This window comes from Triplophysa rosa, linkage group LG20 (assembly GCF_024868665.1).
Source record: "Triplophysa rosa linkage group LG20, Trosa_1v2, whole genome shotgun sequence".
Classification (NCBI taxonomy): domain Eukaryota; kingdom Metazoa; phylum Chordata; class Actinopteri; order Cypriniformes; family Nemacheilidae; genus Triplophysa; species Triplophysa rosa.
This window is the reverse complement of record NC_079909.1, coordinates 803489-822414: the sequence shown is the minus strand read 5'-3', so window position 1 is coordinate 822414 and position 18926 is coordinate 803489. Positions and strand designations below refer to the sequence as shown.

General features: G+C 47.5%; 1 long non-coding RNA gene across 1 annotated transcript; it reads left to right on the top strand.

The window, feature by feature from the left end:
* The first annotated feature begins 14529 nt into the window (after positions 1-14529).
* Positions 14530-18029, top strand: LOC130571371 (uncharacterized). The gene is made up of 4 exons (XR_008965072.1): positions 14530-15092; positions 15212-15350; positions 15512-15589; positions 15689-18029. It is a non-coding gene; the product is annotated as an uncharacterized LOC130571371 (long non-coding RNA).
* Positions 18030-18926: the final 897 nt, after the last annotated feature.

Below are 18926 nucleotides of genomic sequence, written 5' to 3'. Positions count from 1 at the left end.
TCTCTCTCTCTCCTCTCTCTCTCTCTCCTCTGCTCTCTCTCTCTCGGTCTCTCCTCTCTCTCTCTCTCTCTCTCTCTCTCTCTCTCTCTCTCTCTCTCTCTCTCTCTCACAACCAACTTGTTCAGGTGCACCAAAAGTAGCAAGATGGCACAGCAATATCTGTTATGTTAATCTCCATTACTGAGCGCTGTGGATTGCTGTAAGAGACACTGCCAAATGTGTGTGTGTGTCATAGGTCTGTCTTGGCTTATAGGTAGAGTAATACAAACTGTGAAGTGGTTTGAAATAACGCATGGCTCTCAGCCAATCAGATTCAAGAACCAGAAAGAACTGTTGTACTATAGAAACAAGGTAATTATAATGCAAACCGAGCTTGTCATCGGTTCACAGAAAGCAGTATGTGTTCTGTTCTTGACCTGATGGCAAATCTCATTGATCATACTGCAATGTACAAGATGACTCCATATTTTTTAATCAAATATGTTATTATTATTACTCTATAAGATGACTTAGATGAAGGTCAGACCACATGTGTCATCCAGATCATTCCAAAGGGTTTACAGTTGTTTTCCTAACTGTATATAATCTGAATGAAAGCTATGCCATTTCAGCCCAGTTTTTGGTATATGTAGGATACAAAATTGTGTTTAACTTTCGCAAATAAATCGAGACAGTTTTCCAGTCATGTGTTCAGTGAAAAATGTATTCCTTCATTGTTACCCGTGTCATACCTACAGTACAGTTGAATTGGAACAATGCTTATATTGCTGTATACAGTGTGCATCACTTATATTGGATCCCAGTGTCATCTGTGTTGTGTTGTTGCATTATATACTGTCCATTGAGCTCATGACATTCTGTTGCCTTGTGATGAAGGGAACTGCTGTGTTTCTCATGTGTTTGTGTTGATTTGTAGCAGTTGTTCTTAAACTGGTCACAGATTCATTCCCTCATTCCCTCATCTTAAAGGGATACTTCACGAAAAACGCTGTCCTCATTTCATCACCTTAAAGTTGTTCCAAATCTGTATAAATGTATACAGATATTTGGAAGAATGCTTATAACCAGACAGATTTTCCCCCCATTGACTACCATAGTAGGAAAAAATCAATTGTATTCAAAAGTGCCCCAGAATGGTTTGCTGTCCTACATTCTTCAAATTGTCTTCTTTTGTGTTCAACAGAACAAAAGAAAATGATAAAGTATTTTTTCCTACTATGGGAGTCAATGGGGGGCAAGATCTGTCTGGTTATAAGCATTCTTCCAAATATCTTTCTCTGTGTTCATCAGAACAAAGACATTTATACAGATTTGGAACAACTCGAAGGTGAGTAAATGATGACAGAATTTTCATTTTTGGGTGAAGTGTCCCTTTAACAGAACTGTGCCGTGTTCATTCTTAATGTTGTGCGGCGTGTGTGAATGTATATGGTCCTGTCTGTTTGCTGAAGTCCGTTTGGTTCCAAAGTGCAAGTTTTGTTTTAAATAAACATTGTATTTTTATAGCACATTATATAGATTTTTTTTCTGAATATAAACTCAACTCTACAATAAAAATCACAGTGTAACAAATTATTGTTTCGCCCGACCTTTTTGTAGTTCTTGTAAAATTCTGTGGTTCAATTATTGTGGTAATATTTAGTCAAGTCAACTTTATTTATATAGCGCTTTTTACAATTTTCATTGTAAACAAACAGTGCAAAACAGTATGCAAACGGTGGCGATGAACCCAAAACTAATCGAGAAAAAACCCTCAGGAGAACCCAGGCCCAACCAGGGGATTCCAGTTCCCCTCAGGCAAAAGCTGCTGCCTCTGCACAAGCTCCACAGTGCTTGCACAACAAGGCTAAATAAAACAAATAAACTTACTAATAAGGTAAATTATAGTTTTAAGATTATCATTAATAATCTAATAGCATTTGAAATGTTGTAGTGAAAACGTGTCAAGTCACAGCGTCCTTCTTTATCCAGCTCTATCATCTCAGCTCTTGTCAGGTCGCCGCTTCCCATTCTCTGCTCTACCATCAGGTCTGGGCATGAACTGCATCCTGCTCGCTGTGGTAACCTTGGAACAATGAGACAAGACTGGCTGAGAGTAGAGTACTGTTCTGCACTCTTTGATGCATCAAGTACATCAGTTGTGTTGCTGGTTCCGGTTGATCTAACTAATGCAGCCTAAACCCTCAGAGGATTTATATTATGGAAGTGTAGTGTATGCAAGATTAAAAAGATGCGTTAGTCTAGATTTAAACTGACAGAGTGTGTCTGCCTCCCGGACAGTGCAGGGAAGACTATTCCAAAGTTTAGGCGCTAGATAGGAAAAGGATCTACCACCTACCAGCTGCGCAAGTTGTAACTTAGTGCCCGTTTAAGTCAAAACTAGTCTAGGGCCCTGTCCCAAATGGCACACTTCATGTGGACTTGAGGTCTCGTGGACTTAAATTGCGCGTTCTCGCCAAGTCTACAAGTCCGTAGGGTGTCCCATTTGTCTTTTTAGCGCTCAGGAGTCTGCTCGCGAGCGCCTCCTTTGTGCCCTCGATGCGGTCTTCGGCGAAGCCCGCACTGATGCAGAGTCCACTGAAGTCCCCTACCCAGGAATCCTTGCGAGCGCCGAATCACATGACGGATACATTTTTAAATGTGCGACTCCACCGAGCAAGGACACCGACAAGGCACTTGAGTATTGCACCTCAGTATTATCTTTTTGCACTTCTATTTATTCTCTTCTTGTTATTTATCTTGTATATTTCTTTTTCCCAGCTTTTGAATATGTGTTTTCAAATCCCTACTGTTACCACAACTCATAATTCACCGGTATCAGGTAGAAGGCCACGCAATGCTAATGCTAATAATCTGCGCACTCTTTCAGCATCCAAAACTACCTCAATTACATATCCCATTGGTTTATGGAACTGCCAATCTGCTGTAAACAAAGTAGATTTCATCACAGCTATTGCTAAACACTCTGGTCTTAATCTTTTAGCACTTACTGAAACCTGGATCAAGCCAGAGGACACTGCCACACCGGCTGCTCTCTCAAACAACTACACTTTCTCCCACAGCCCACGCATATCAGGGAGGGGTGAAGGAACCGGTCTACTTATCCCCAACGACTGGAAATTGAAACAGCTTGCACCCTCATGTGACAACATCTCATTCGAGTCGCATGCTGTTACTGTAATCCACCCTGTTAAAACTCATGTTGTAGTTATTTATCGTCCCCCAGGTCAGCTTGGACATTTCTTGGAGGAGTTGGATACGCTTCTGTCATCCTTCCCCGAGGATGGTACTCCTCTGGTGGTATTTGGAGACTTCAATATCCACCTTGAAAAACCGCAGGCTGCCGACTTCAACAACCTGACTGCATCGTTTGACCTCAAGCGAGTTCCCGCTTCAGCAACTCATAAGTCTGGTAATCAACTAGATCTTATCTACACACAACACTGCTCCACTCATCACTCCCAGGTCACCCCACTGCACACGTCGGATCACTTCCTCATCACTCTTGATCTCGACCTAACCTCTCCAGACACTTTCCGGCGCAACCTACGATCACTTTCTCCCTCCCGCTTATCCTCTACGGTCTCCGCTACACTCCCTCCCTCTGAACAGCTCTCTCTCTTGGATACTAACATTGCCACCGACATTCTTTGCTCCACACTAACCTCCTGCTTAGACAACCTTTGCCCTCTAACATCCAGGCCATCTTGTGCATCCCCTACTGCCCCCTGGTTATCTGATGTTCTCCGCAAGCATCGCGCTACGCTCAGGTCTGCTGAGAGAAAGTGGTGCAAATCTAAAGAACCTACATGACCTCAGTCTCTATCAGTCTCTCCTCTCTTCTTTCTCTGCTGATGTCTCTGCAAAAACCCAGTACTACCACGCTGAAATTAAAGACTCGCCTGACTCTTGTACTCTCTTTAAAACCTTCTCTGCTCTTCTTTGCCCGCCTGCCCCTTCACCTCCATCCGACTTAACAGCTGATGACTTTGCATCTTTCTTCGTAAAGAAAACGTCTTGGTTACAGATGTAACCTCAGTTCCCTGATGATCAACCACCCGCAGTGTGGGCAGGACATATCCACAAGGGCTGCCCCAGCATACTGGAAGCAGACCTCGTGTCCGTCCCCCTCCTCGATGAGTGTGTTGCACCCACGAGAACAGCGGGACATGCCACGCTGGATAAATTTGCTCTTTTAGAGAAAAAACTGGAACACTTCTGGAACTGCCGAGACACCCAGCGAAGTCGCCACAGGAAGGGACAGTCCGCTGCACCACGTCGTAGAACCGGCAGTCTGTGTTGCTAAGTAGTAGCGAAGGTCTGCAATTTATGAGCGAAGGCTCCGAAGAACAAAAGGTGAATGAATGAAGCACGCCGTCTCCCTTTTATACCCGGATATCCGGGGGCGGAGTCCGGCATGCAATGACACAATGTCGAGAGACCAACAGAAAGGGAACTAGACAATATATATTTATACTAGATATATATATACTGTGATATATATATACTGTATATACTAGACGATATATATTTCCAAGATGGCGCCGCAGATGGCTGCCTCGGTGTGGAGCTCTCCAGTTGTTTTAGTGCTTTTGTTAGTTTGTCCTGTTTTATGTTTTTCCCATACAATCAGTTTCACAAGAGATGAACTGCTAAAAACATTCGGCAGTGAACACCATCTGATCTTTTACCGGTTTTTGATTATTCGGATGTTTTACTTAACATCATAGTCGGAGGCGCAGCGGCGCTAACAAAGCGCTCCAAGACGCGCAAGCATGGGGAGCCGGCGCGCTAATCAGGCTCAGAAAGCGCGGCTTTACTGTAAAACTGCGCTGCCTAGCATACATCTGGCAAATCTGCGCTCTCTGCCAAACAAAACGGACGAACTTCTTCTACTCTACTGGACAAATAAGGATTTTTCAAACTCTACTGTTTTGTGTTTCGTGGAAACGTGGCTGAATGACTACCAGCCCGGCTACCAGCTGTTCAGAGCGGACCGCGACGCAGAATCAACGGGGAAATCGCGTGGTGGTGGGGTATGTTTCTACATCAATGAAAAGTGGTGTACAGATGCAACAGTGATGAAGAAGAAGTGCTGTCTCGACCTAGAAGCAATCTTCATTAACTGTAAGCCCTTTTACTCGCCGCGAGAGTTTTCCTCGTTCATTCTCGTGTGTGTTTACATTCCACCCAAGCGCATGTCAGCGTGGCGTTACAAGATCTCGCCGATCACATCACGGACACTGAGCAACAACATCCGGACTCTGTTGTTATTATTATTCTTGGCGACTTTAATCAGGCAAAACTAACACTCGAGCTGCCAAAATACAGAAAACACATGAGATGTAAAACGTAAACAACTCATGGCTTTCTCACATAAAACCTAAGGGCTCCGTCCCGATCCTGCCACATGACTAGAAATAAAAAAACAAGAAGGCAGGACCGTGACACATCTATCACTGTCTGGTTTGGCTCAGCCACAAAGTCAGACATCAGAAGACTACAGAGGACAGTTCGGACTGCTGAGAAGATCATTGGTGCTCCCTTGCCCACCCTCCAAGAACTGTATACATCCAGAGTGAGGAAAAGGGCTCAGAAAATCACCCTGGACCTCTCACATTCAAGCCATCAGCTCTTCACAATGCTGCCGTCTGGTCAGCGCTACAGAGCACTGAGCACCTAAACAACCAGACACAAAAACGTCTCGGTTACGGATGTAACCTCGGTTCCCTGATGGAGGGAATGAGACGTTGTGTCGAACCGACAGATGGGGTTCGTCCCTGAGAACCAAATGCTTCCGACTTCTTAGAAAAGGCCAATGAAAATTGGCGAATGAAATTTGCATGCCAGACTCTGCCCCCGGATATCCGGGTATAAAAGGGAGACGGCGTGCCTCATTCATTCACCTTAGTTCTGAGGAGCCTGAGACCTCTCACGACTGCTGCAGTGGACAGCACGTGTTGTGGCAAGGAGGACACAACGTCTCGTTCCCTCCATCAGGGAACCGAGGTTACATCCGTAACCGAGACGTTCCCTTTCTGTCGGTCTCTCGACGTTGTGTCGAACCGACAGATGGGGTTCCTATGGAAAACGCCATAACACTGTGCCCTGTCACAATCTCTAGCGAAGCGACGGTGACTGGCCTGGGCGTGTCAGCCGTGAGCGCTACCGCGAAATTGTAACCTACCAGTGGGTAGGTAGGGGGTCCCAGAGCTTTCTTGAAAGGTGGGAAGGCCCCTGCCTTCGGCCTCACAGGCGGCGGCCTTGTTTCTCTAACAGCGAGAAGCCGCCTGGTACCGTAAGGCCACTGGGTAAGCGCTACTTCCTCAAACGGGGGATGCGCTACAGAGTCCACTTCCTACCGCAGGGAGGAGTCTAGTGGAGATACCAACATGGTCTCACCGATAAGGGAGAGCTCATGGGAAGAAGTGCGGACTGAAGGAGTTAACCGCGAGGTGGAGGTCCACCTAAGGAGGTCATGGGTTACCAAGGTGGGAACCAGCATGAAGATACATCAGACGGAACCGCCCAACTGGGGGGTTGCAACAGCCACGAGGAGGCTGTACTCCGTGTGGAGAGAGCTCCAGTGGGCGTAGGCGATCTTAGGACAGGTACGCCAGAGTGACGGCGTCCATGATCCAGTGCGCCAATCTCTGTTTGAGACAGCCCTCCCTGCTGATCTCCAAAACAGACAAAGAGCTGTTCAGAGCTTCTGCGGCTCTGCGTGTGGTCCAAGCAGAGGCGCAATGTGCGTACTGGACACAACACAGATGAGGTTGGGTCTTCCTCCCCGGTGGGGAGCGCCTGTAAGTTCACCACCTGGTGTCTCGGGGGAGTGGTGGGAACTTTGGGCACGTAGCCGGGCCGGGGTCTCATGATAGCGTGAGAATAACCGGGCCCGAGTTCTAGGCAATCTGTGGACACGGAGAATGCTTGTAGGTCCGCTACCCTCTTGAGCGTCCTCCCGAGAGCCGTCTTCATCGTGAAGTGAGAAAGAGCGGCGTCTCCGAGGGGCTCCAGGACCGCATCAAGGTCGTAAGAGGGTACGGAGCGTGGGTGAGGTGGTAGCCTTCCCGCGCCCCTTAGGAACCAAATGATCAGGTTGTGCTGTCCTAGAGACTACCAGCAACTGGGTCGTGATGAGCGGCAACAGCGGCTACATACACGTTCAGTGTGGAAGGGGAGAGATTATTCTCGAGTCTCTGGAAGGACCGCACCCACTTGATCAAGCAACTCCGCGGGTCTTCTCTTCGAGAAGAGCACCAGGATGAGAAGAGGCACCACTATAGGCGTATAGTCGCCTAGTGGCCAGGGCCCTAGCCTGAGTAGTGGTCTTAACCGCCGCAAGGGGTAGGCCACTCAGGATCTCCTCGTTCCGTCCAGGGGCCAGACATGGAGGGTCCAGGGGTCTAGCCCGTGATGCCATAACGTGCCCTTCCCCTGGGAAAGCAGGTCCTTCATCAGGGGAATCGGCCAGGGGGGAGTTGTCGTCATGAGCATTAGCTCCGAGAACCAAGTCCGGTTGTTACACTTGATGCTCCTCTTCCCTGACCTTGCACAGGGTCTGTGCAATGAGGCTCACTGGGGGGAAGACGTACTTCCGCTTGTCCCACGGCCAACTGTGCACTAGAGCATCCATGCCGAGGGGGGCCTCGGGCAGGGAGTACTTTAGCGGGCAATGGGTGGTGTCCAGGGAGGCGAAGGGGTCTACCTGAGCCCGCCCGGACTGTACCCAATGAGCTGGCTGCACGGGGGTGGAGTCGCCACTCTCCGCGAGGCGTCAACTGACGAGAGAGCACATCGGCTGTCTGGTTCAGGTTGCCTGGGATATGTGTGGCTCGCAGGGATCTGCTCATCTGCGGACTCCACAGGAGGAGGCGTCGGTTGAGTCGTGTTAGCTGCCGTAAGCGAACGCCACCCTGGTGGTTACATACGCTACGGCAGTTGTGCTGTCCGACCGGACCAGCACGTGCTTGTTCTGCACGAGAGGTTGTAACCCCTTCAGTGCGGGTAGCACATCCAACAACTCTAGGCAGTTGATATGCCTTCGCAGGCGGGGGCCCGTCCATCGCCCCGACACTGCGTGCCCATTGCACACGGCACCCCAACCCTGCAGATAGGCGTCTGTCGACCCTGACGCGTCTCGACCTGCCCGAGAGGGACCCCCATCCGTAGAAAGGTCATTGAAGACCAAGGGGGTAGGGTGCGTCGGCAGAGAGGCGTAATCACCATCCGCCTGCTGCCGGTGTGCCATGCTCTCCAAGGAACTCGACTCTGTAGCCAGTGTTGGAGCGGTCTCATGTGCATCAACCCGAGGGGTATCACCACCGCCAAGGATGCCATGTGCCCAGGAGCCTCTGAATTTGTTTCAGGGGGACCGTTCACTGCTTGAAATATTCCAGGCAGTTCAACACTGACTGAGCGCATTCTGTAGTCATGGGAACGGTCAGACGAGCAAGACGAGGTGCGAACGGTCCGCGAGCCAGTGGCTGACGGATTAGCGCTCACAGTAATCCTCATATCACCCTCGCTGCTCGCTGTAGTGGGCGGCAGGGCCGTAGTCCTGCCGTCACGGAACGGGAAGCAGACGAGGTGGTGGCTGAGTCCCATGGGAACACAGCCACCCGTGACGCAACGTCTGAATCGTCAACCGCCCGCAGTGCGGGCAGGACGTATCCACATCTGCCCCAGCGTACTGGAAGCAGACATCGTGTCCGTCCCCCTCCTCGATGAGTGTGTTGCACCCACGAGAACAGCGGGACATGCCACGCTGGAGAAATTTGCTCTTTTAGAGAAAAAACTCAAACACTTCTGGAACCGCCGAGACGCCCAGGGGAAGTCACTGCACCACTTCATAGAGCCAGCAGTCTTGTAGCGAAGTCTGTTGATCATGAGCGAAGGCTCCAAAGAACAAAAGGTGAATGAATGAGGCACGCCGTCTCCCTTTTATACCCGGATATCCGGGGGCTGAGTCTGGCATGCAAATTTCATTCGCCAATTTTCATTGGCCTTTCTAAGAAGTCGGAAGTGATTGGTTCTCAGGGACGAACCCCATCTGTCGGTTCGACACAACGTCGAGAGACCGACAGAAAGGGAACAGCTTCTTCCCTCAGGCCATCTACCTCTTGAACAGTTAAAAGTTTTTACACACCGTGCAATTAATAACTCTGTGCAATATTAATTATATCCTCCAGATAATACACTATCTATTTTTTATACAACTTTTTCTGTAAATTACATTTCATTCATTCTGCTGTATATAGCACATACCTGTCAGGGTTCTGGTAGACGGAGAGCACACCACTGAGGTAGATAATAAAAATGAGTTTATTTCAAAAACAGGTATATCCAAAAACAGGTAAGTATTCATAAACAGGTATATCCAACAACAGGTAAGTATGCAAAAACAGGAATATCCAAAAACAGGTAAGTATGCAAAAACAGGTAAGTATGCAAAAACAGGTAAGTATGCAAAAACAGGAATATCCAAAAACAGGTAAGTATTCAAAAAACAGGTAAGTATACTTATCGGGGTAAAGCATTGCAGTGAAGACAACAAGACTGAACAGGGAAGAACAAAAAGGTGCAAACTTAAATAGAATCCTGATGATGTGATGCAGGTGTGGACTAATCAAAAATGGTGGATGTGCGGTGCATGCTGGGAAACTGAGTTCAGAACTCCGGGGAGAGGGAACGGGTGAAGCGAGCTGGCGGTGACGACATGGGGGGCGTGGCCGGTGGTGCTGAAACCGTTACAGTACCCCCCCTCCATGGTCCGCTCCAGCGGACCTACCAGGGTGACGGGGTCGACCTCGAAGTCGAGGTCCCGGACGTTCAGGATGGGTTTGGTGGAACTCTCGTAGGAGTGCTTGGTCTAGAATGTCAATCCGTGGTACCCAGTATTGTTCTTCAGGTCCGTAGCCCTCCCAGTTGATTAGGTACTCGAGGTGACCTCCCCGTCTCCTGGAGTCCATGATCTCCTCTACCCTGAAGATCTGTTGGGCGGCGTCCAGAGGTGGTGGAGGAGGAGGCAGATCTGTTGTTACAGCAGGGTCTGTAGAGGAAACAGAAACAGGAGTAATAAAGGGTTTGAGAAGGGAAACGTGAAAGGAGGGGGAGATCCGGTAGTGTTTGGGCAGCTGGAGGCGGAAGGTGACGGGATTGATCTGTCGAGTGATGAGGAATGGTCCGATGTATTTGGGACTCAGCTTCCGGCAGGGTTGTCGCAGGCGTAAGTCCCTTGTGGACAACCAGACCCGTTGCCCTGGAGCATACTGGGGGTTTGGGGATCTTCGGGCGTCCGCATGGAGCTTCTGCCTGCGGATAGCCTGCTGGAGGTGGTGGTGAGCTGAGTCCCAGACCCTCTCGCTCTCCCGAAACCAGTGATCGACAGCTGGCACCGATGAGGGTTCTCCAGACCAGGGGAACAGGGGAGGTTGATATCCTAGGATACACTGAAACGGGGTGAGACCGGTTGAGGTCTGTCGAAGGGAGTTTTGGGCGTACTCCGCCCAGGGTAGGAAACGATGCCAGCTGTGTTGGTGAGTATGGCAGTATGATCTCAGGTACCTCCCGATGTCCTGTATCTTCCGCTCAGCCTGGCCGTTTGCCTGAGGGTGATATCCGGAGGTCAAGCTCACCGAGATGTTCAGTATTCCGAAGAAGGCCTTCCAGACCCGGGAGATGAATTGGGGACCCCTGTCTGACACAACGTCTTCAGGAAGCCCGTAATTGCGAAACATATGGGTAAACAGGGCCTCAGCCGTCTCTAGTGCAGTGGGGAGCTGAGTGAGGGGAATCAACTTGCATGCTTTGGAGAACCTATCCACTGCCACCAGGATACAGGTGAATGTGTCAGACAGGGGCAGGTCGGTGATAAAGTCCACTGCGAGGTGAGACCACGGTCGTTGGGGTATGGGCAATGGGAGTAGTTTTCCCTCTGGCAGGTGACGTGGTGTCTTTGCGATGGCTCAGACTGATCATCCTTTGACAAATCGGGCGATGTCCTGAGTCATCCCAGGCCACCAGTATCGGGCGGAGATGAGCGAGAGGGTGCGCTGTCTGCCTGGGTGTCCTGATCCCGGAACAGAATGAGCAGAGTCCACGAGGGTAGTGCGGAGCTCGGATGGCACAAAGATCCTACCCTCGGGACCTCCCGGCGGAGTAGGGTGTTGGAGTTCAGCGATGTCCCGGTCGAGGGCCCACTGGATGGGGCAGACGAACAGGGCTGGAGGAAGCACTGGTTCAGATTCGGTTAAATCTGGGGTGACGTAGTGTTGTCTGGAGAGAGCATCAGCTTTGCCATTTTGCGATCCAGGTCGGTAAGTCACTTTGAAGTCGAACCGTGAGAAGAAGAGTGCCCAACGGGCCTGACGAGAATTCAGCCTCCGGGCCTCTTTGAGGTACTCCAGGTTACGGTGATCGGTGATCACGGTGAAGGGATAGTTCGCGCCCTCCATCCAGTGTCGCCATTCTTCCAGAGCCTGTTTGATGGCTAGGATGTCTTTATTCCCGATGTCGTAGTTTAACTCCGCCGGGGATAGCTTGCGGGAGAAGTAGGCACATGGATGGAGTCTAGGAGGCTTCCTCTGCTGCTGAGAGAGCACTGCTCCTACCCTGGTCGAAGAGGCATCCACTTCCACGAGAAAAGGCAGGTCTGGGTCGGGTAGAAGTAGGGTAGGAGCAGTACAGAAGGCTTGCTTCATCTGGTCAAAAGCTTTGAGAGCTTCGGGATTCCAGGACAGGGATCTCGAGCCTTTTCCAGTCATGGCGGTGAGGGGAGCTGCAATAGAGTTGAATCCAGCGATGAAGCGCCGGTAGAAATTTGCAAATCCTAAAAACCGCTGCAACTCCCTCACCGTATGGGGTTGTGACCAGTTTTGGACCGCCTCTACCTTCCCCTGATCCATGGTAACTTGGTTGAAAGAGATGATATAACCCAGAAATTGTATGGTGGATTGGTGAAACTGGCATTTCTCGAGTTTCAGGTATAGTTTATGTTGGCGCAGGCGTTGGAGGACGATGGAGACATGGGTAATGTGAGCAGGTCGAGAGCGGGAATAAATAAGAATATCGTCGAGGTAAATTATAACGAATTTCCCCAGCAGGTCCCGGAAGATCTCATTCATGAAGCTCTGGAACACTGCTGGGGCGTTCACCAGGCCGAAGGGCATGACCTTATATTCATAATGACCGGTGGGAGTCACAAAGGCCGTCTTCCATTCGTCACCTGGGCGAATCCGAATCAGGTTGTAGGCGCTTCTTAGATCCAGCTTGGTGAACAATGCGGCATGGCGTAACTGTTCCAGGGCGGCAGGTATCAGGGGAAGAGGATAGGCGAAGCGCTTGGTATGACGATTGAGAACCCGATAGTCTATGCAGGGACGAAGACCTCCATCCTTTTTCCCTACGTAGAAGAAGCTTGACGCGGCAGGGGAGACAGACGGTCGGATGAAACCTTGTCGTAATGCCTTCTCGATATACTCCTCCATGGCCTTCTGCTCCGGGATGGACAAAGAATAGATCTTTCCTTTGGGCATTGTGGACCCAGGCAGCAGCTCAATGGCCCAGTCCCATGGCCGGTGAGGAGGCAGCTCCGTAACCCTCAGCTTGGAGAAGACGTCTTGGAACGACCGATAATCTACGGGAACCTCCCCGGAGTTGAGGACCTCAGGACTCTCGACGGTAGTGGCTAGGATGGGTAGTACCGGTTTTAGGAGAGGTTCCTCCTTGATCGGGACCCTGGTGTTGGCGGTGCGACCCGCCCATCCGGATATGATGCCAGACGTTCCATCAGCCAGGGTCGTCCCAGAACGATATCGGAGGTGTACCCCTCCAGTACCCAGAAGGAGATCTTCTCCGTATGCCTGGGAGAGACGTGAAGGGTGATGGGTGGGGAATGGTGTGTGATCCGACCGCGGCCCAGCGGTTTTCCTAGGATGTCTTGCACAAACATGGTTCTCTCGTTCCTTAGGCGCGGGAAGCCCAACTGATTAAGAAGATTCCGAGAAATGAAGTTCCCGGCGGCTCCAGAGTCAATCAGGGCATGGACTGGAACAGAGAAGTTAGGTGCAATAATGACCACTTGGGTAAGAGCAAGGTGAGGTAAGGAGGCCGGTGTATGGATAGAACTCACCGCTGGTCGAGCCGGACGGACGGGGCAGACGGCTAGGCGATGACCTGACCCTCCACAGTACAGACAAAGGTTAAGGTTCCGCCTCCGTGTACGTTCCTCAGGACATAGTCGAAAACGATCCACATCCATGGGTTCTGGATCTGAAGAAGTCCGAGAAGCAGAAGTCGTAACCCGTGGAGGAAATGTACCTGGTGATGATGGCGAACAGGCTGACAGACGTTGGGCGATACTAATGGATCGTTGTATGAGAGCCTCCAGACCGACCGAGTCATCGTAGATGGCCATGTGTAATCGGATCGAGTTCTGTAGCCCTTGGCGGTAGACCGAGACAAGCGCCGGCTCATTCCATCCACTGGTCTCCGCAAGGGTGCGGAACTGGAGGGCATAATCCGCCACTGAAAGGTGTCCTTGTCGAAGCCTCAGCAGTAGATCGTGCACCGAAAGGTAATTCATTGCTTGGCCAAAGACCCCTTTAAAGTGCTCAAGAAAAGACTTCAGATTAGTGGTAAGTGGACCTCCGGCCTGCCATATCCCGTATGCCCAGTTCAGGGCCTTACCGCTCAGGAGGGAGATGATGAAGGCTACCTTGGATTTGTCCGTGGAGAATTGACCGGGGTGCAACTGTATGTAGAGCTCACATTGGAGACAGAACCCGCTACTCTCCTCCACGGAGCCAGTATATCGGTTGGGTAGGGCCATGGGACTAGACGCCGATGGTGGGTTAGACGGAAGGAGTGCAGGTGCGTGTTGGTTCCGGAGTAGGGTGACCAGTTCAGAGAGGGGATCAGAGGGAGCTGGAGGTGAAGGACCGGGAGAAGTCTGTGGTGTGGTCATGGTGGTGGTTCAGTCTACTGTCAGGGTTCTGGTAGACGGAGAGCACACCACTGAGGTAGATAAGAAAAAGGAGTTTATTTCAAAAACAGGTATATCCAAAAACAGGTAAGTATTCAAAAACAGGTCTATCCAAAAACAGGTAAGTATTCAAAAACAGGTATATCCAAAAACAGGTAAGTATTCAAAAACAGGTATATCCAAAAACAGGTAAGTATTCAAAAACAGGTATATCCAAAAACAGGTAAGTATTCAAAAACAGGTATATCCAAAAACAGGTAAGTATTCAAAAACAGGTATATCCAAAAACAGGTAAGTATTCAAAAACAGGTATATCCAAAAACAGGTAAGTATTCAAAAACAGGTATATCCAAAAACAGGTAAGTATTCAAAAACAGGTATATCCAAAAACAGGTAAGTATTCAAAAACAGGTATATCCAAAAACAGGTAAGTATTCAAAAACAGGTATATCCAAAAACAGGTAAGTATTCAAAAACAGGTATATCCAAAAAACAGGGAAGAACAAAAAGGTGCAAACTTAAATAGAATCCTGATGATGTGATGCAGGTGTGGACTAATCAAAAATGGTGGATGTGCGGTGCATGCTGGGAAACTGAGTTCAGAACTCCGGGGAGAGGGAACGGGTGAAGCGAGCTGGCGGTGACGACATGGGGGGCGTGGCCGGTGGTGCTGAAACCGTTACAATACCTTGTACTACAATAGTCTATTCTTATTTTTTACTTGTACATATTTACATACACACATAGCTTTACTCTCTATATCTTTATCTTATGTTTATTGTATTGTATTTCTTAATTTTTTATATCCATAGGCCCTTATTTAAATCATTGTGTACTGTATTCTATTGTGTTATGGTCTCTGTGTACTGTTGTTGCTGTTTCTGTGTTCTGGATGCTCCTGTCACCAAAACAAATTCCTTGTATGTGCAAACATACTTGGCAATAAAGCTCTTTCTGATTCTGATTCTGAACTAAAGCAATGGGAGGAAATAACGGAAAAAATAAACCCACGGAATCTCGATATGAAGAGGACGGTTCAGGAGGTCATAAAAAATACGAAAACAACTCTGTGGTAGCTAAAAAAGAGCTGAGTCCAACAAAACGGGTAAGTTAAAACTACACTAGGCTATTACATTTTTAAGATTTGTTATCACTGTACTGTATAGTGGAGAGTGCATTGTCCGAGTGTCACAGATAGCTAACGAAAACTAAACTAACAAACAGGTGGAGGACCACCCCCGGCCGACTTGTCGGACTGTACCAAAATTCTGCAAGACATCCTTGGGGCGGACTCACCTATTCTAGCTGGCATTCCTGGCGGAGTAGAGAGCGTAGTTGAGCCAGTGCAACAATGTATCACAGAGTGAGACAACATTGTTAATATGCATCAGTGTAACATTAAACAATGTATCATTAAACCTCTCTCTAGTGGCTTAGATTGTACACTATCGTTTTAACATAATTAAACAACATAATTCATATAATGTATAATAACATACCGACTGAAATTCCTTTTACACTTAGACCTTTACAGCCATCTGAGGAACAGCAGATACAGTACCGCCAGAGCACCAGCAGAGCGCATGCCCAGGCAACAGCTATGTGAGGATTTATTGCTGCATGTTATCTAATGTATTAAGCTATTATTATTTTGACTTAGAACAACTATAATATTAATTTCTTCCCACTTCTGTGTTCCAGAAGACTGCAAACAGTTCCAACAAGAGAAGAAGTGTTGGAACTACAGAGAGAGGTTCTGCAGCTACAAAAAGAAAAACTGCAGCTAGAGATTGAGAAAATAAGGAAGAAGGAAAATCAGGAACAATAATTAGCTTACATATTCACTTACTACTAATAATCATACACCAATTACTAATGTTGCTATACAGCTACTAATTAAAGAATGCATTGACGATGGCATCTCGGGCAGCATATCCAGCCTGCTGGAAATCTTCATGGATCGGTTGCACTTCTTCAGGACCCTGTTCTTCCTCGTGCTCATTCTCCTCTTGGCAGAATACATCTTCGAAATGTTGAAGAGCACAACACAGGCTACAATAATTTTGCAAGCCCTTTAATTGAGGCTCGACACACAGCTCGCTGTGGAGGCAGTGAAACCTGCATTTCAGCTGTCCGATGATCCTCTCTATTATCGACCTTGCGTGAGTCAAAGCATTGTTGTATCTTTCCTACAGGGGAAAATCCATGATCGGCATCAGTACCAACACGAAAGTAAATTAGTGGTCGACAAGGTGCAAATGTGTTACAAAAAATCATACTTTAAGTTTTTTTACTATTGGATTAAGATTTTTGCAAACCTTACATACGCATGCAAATATTTTAGGCACCAAAGTTACATTCGTAAAAAACAGACATAACAGACATAAGAATTTATAATTGACATGCCTGACATGCAGCATTAAGAGGATTCATGAAGGGTGTCATGAGCCAAGGTCGGCAGGGGTATCACTGTCCCTGAGTAGGAGACCAGTATGCATTCCAGCTTCCAAATCTCTCCCAATCTTGCTCTCAGCCAAAATTCTAGAGTCGTGTGTACTCCCGGGCCACAATGCAACGACATTTGTAATTCTGCACAGATGGTCACACACTAACTGCACATTTATTGAATGGTAGTTTTTTCTGTTGATGTACTGATATTCGTGTGTCTGGGGTGCCTGTATTCTGATGTGTGTTCTGTCAATTACACCATTATTCGAGGAAAACCTGATTTCCAAAAAAACTGGTTTGAATGACCTCTTGTTCGCATCGAGATGGATACTTGACAGTTTGGTTTAAATGACGGCAAAGAGCCCCTGTAATCCGGTGAACCACTCTACTGACAAAAGACTTGTGTACATGGAAAACATCTCCCACGACAGACTGGAAACTCCCAGTTGCAAAAAAACGCAGTGCTATTAACAGTTGTAACACCGGAGGAAGTGAGTGGTTACACTGTAACATGGTCAAGGTCGCCCTCAATTTTTTAAACTATTTCAAGTATCCCGCAGCGATCAAATCGGTAATCCTTCAACAATTTTTCATCGCTAAGACAATTCAAAGGGTTTTCCCTGTCGAAAAATAGTCGCCTTGGCACATAATCTTCTTCATCGAGTTCCATAAACTCAGCCATTTTTGTCCATCAAACACTTAAGGTTACCCTTTTCAGCCCTTAAGTAAAACATATGGAAACTGACTTTGTGCAACCGGGCACAGCTCCTCTTCTGTGGTGAAGTCTTGGGTTGGAGGGCCACCCCCTGTGCCAGATACATGAGCCTTATTTTTAAATGCTGAAATCAGTACAGACAGTAAAATGTAATAGCAGACACTATCTACCTAATTTGTAAAAGATTTTTCAGCAATCAAGTCAATTACTCAACTCTCAACTCAACTTTGTTTATATAACGCTTTTTACCATTTTCATTGTTACAAAGCAGCTGTACATGAGACATATTGACTATAAGCAAAACAATTAAAGTTGTACCTGTAAAAACTCCACACACACAATATGCACACGTACTAACACACATAGACACGGACGCGCACGCACACAGACATGCACGCACAGTGAAAGCAAACATTTAAGATAAAGGAGAGAGAAGCACAGGTCAAATATAACAGACTATAAATTCCTATATGCAATATTAATTAAGTAAAACTTTAAAATTCTAAAGCAGCCCCCCGGCCAGGCAAATAGTGCAAAAACAGTATGCAAACGGTGGCGAGGAACCCAAAACTCTAATCGAGAAAAAAACCTCATGAGAACTCAGGCCCAATCAGGGGATTCCAGTTCCCCTCTGGCAAAAGCTGCTGCCTCTGCACAAGCTCCACAGTGCTTGCACAACAAGGCTAAATAAAAATAAATACATTTACTAATAAGGTAAATTATAGATTTAAGATTTTCATTAATAATCTGATAGCCTTTGAAATTTTGTAATGAAGACGTGTCAAGTGACCGCGTCCTTCTTTATCCAGCTCTATCATCTCAGCTCTTGTCAGGTTGCCGCTTCCCATTCTCTGCTCTACCATCAGGTCTGGCCATGAACTGCATCCTGCTCGCTGTGGTAACCTTGGAACAATGTGACAAGACTGGCTGAGAGTAGAGTACTGTTCTGTACTCTTTGATGCAACAAGTACATCAGTTGTGTTTTTGGTTCCGGTTGATCTAACTATTGCAGCCTAAACCCTCAGAAGATTTAAATTATGGAAGTTTAGTGTATGCAAGATTAAAAAGATGCGTCTTTAGTCTAGATTTAAACTGACAGAGTGTGTCTGCCTCCCGGACAGTGCAGGGAAGACTATTCCAAAGTTTAGGCGCTAGATAGGAAAAGGATCTACCACCTGCACTTGATTTTGAAATTCTAGGTATTACCAACTGACAGGACGCCTGAGAGCGTAATGCACGTGAAGGACTGTAATACAAAAGGAGTTCATTCAAGTACTGAGGAGCTAAACCATGTAAGGCTTTATAGGTAATAAGCAAGATTTTAAAGTTAATGTGATGCTTTATAGGTAACCAGTGCAAGGTTGACAGAACCGGGCTAATATGTTCATACTGTTTTGTACGTGTAAGAACTCGAGCTGCCACGTTTTGGACCAGTTGGAGTTTTTGTAATAAGCCTGCAGGGGAACCACCTAACAGTGCATTACAGTAATCTAGTCTTGATGTCATGAATGCATGAATTAACTTCTCTGAATCTGACATTGACAGCATATGACATAGTTTAGATATATTCTTAAAATGAAAAACATAATTTTACAGGTGTTGGCAATGTGGCTCTCAAATGACAGACTACTATTGAATAGAACGGTAAGATTCTTTGCTGACAATGAGGGTTTTATGAAACATCCGTCAATAGTTAAGCAGTATTCTAGGTTGTTACGTATAGCAGTTTTCGGTCCAATAAGTAACACTTCTGTTTTGTCAAAAATTGTTACTGAT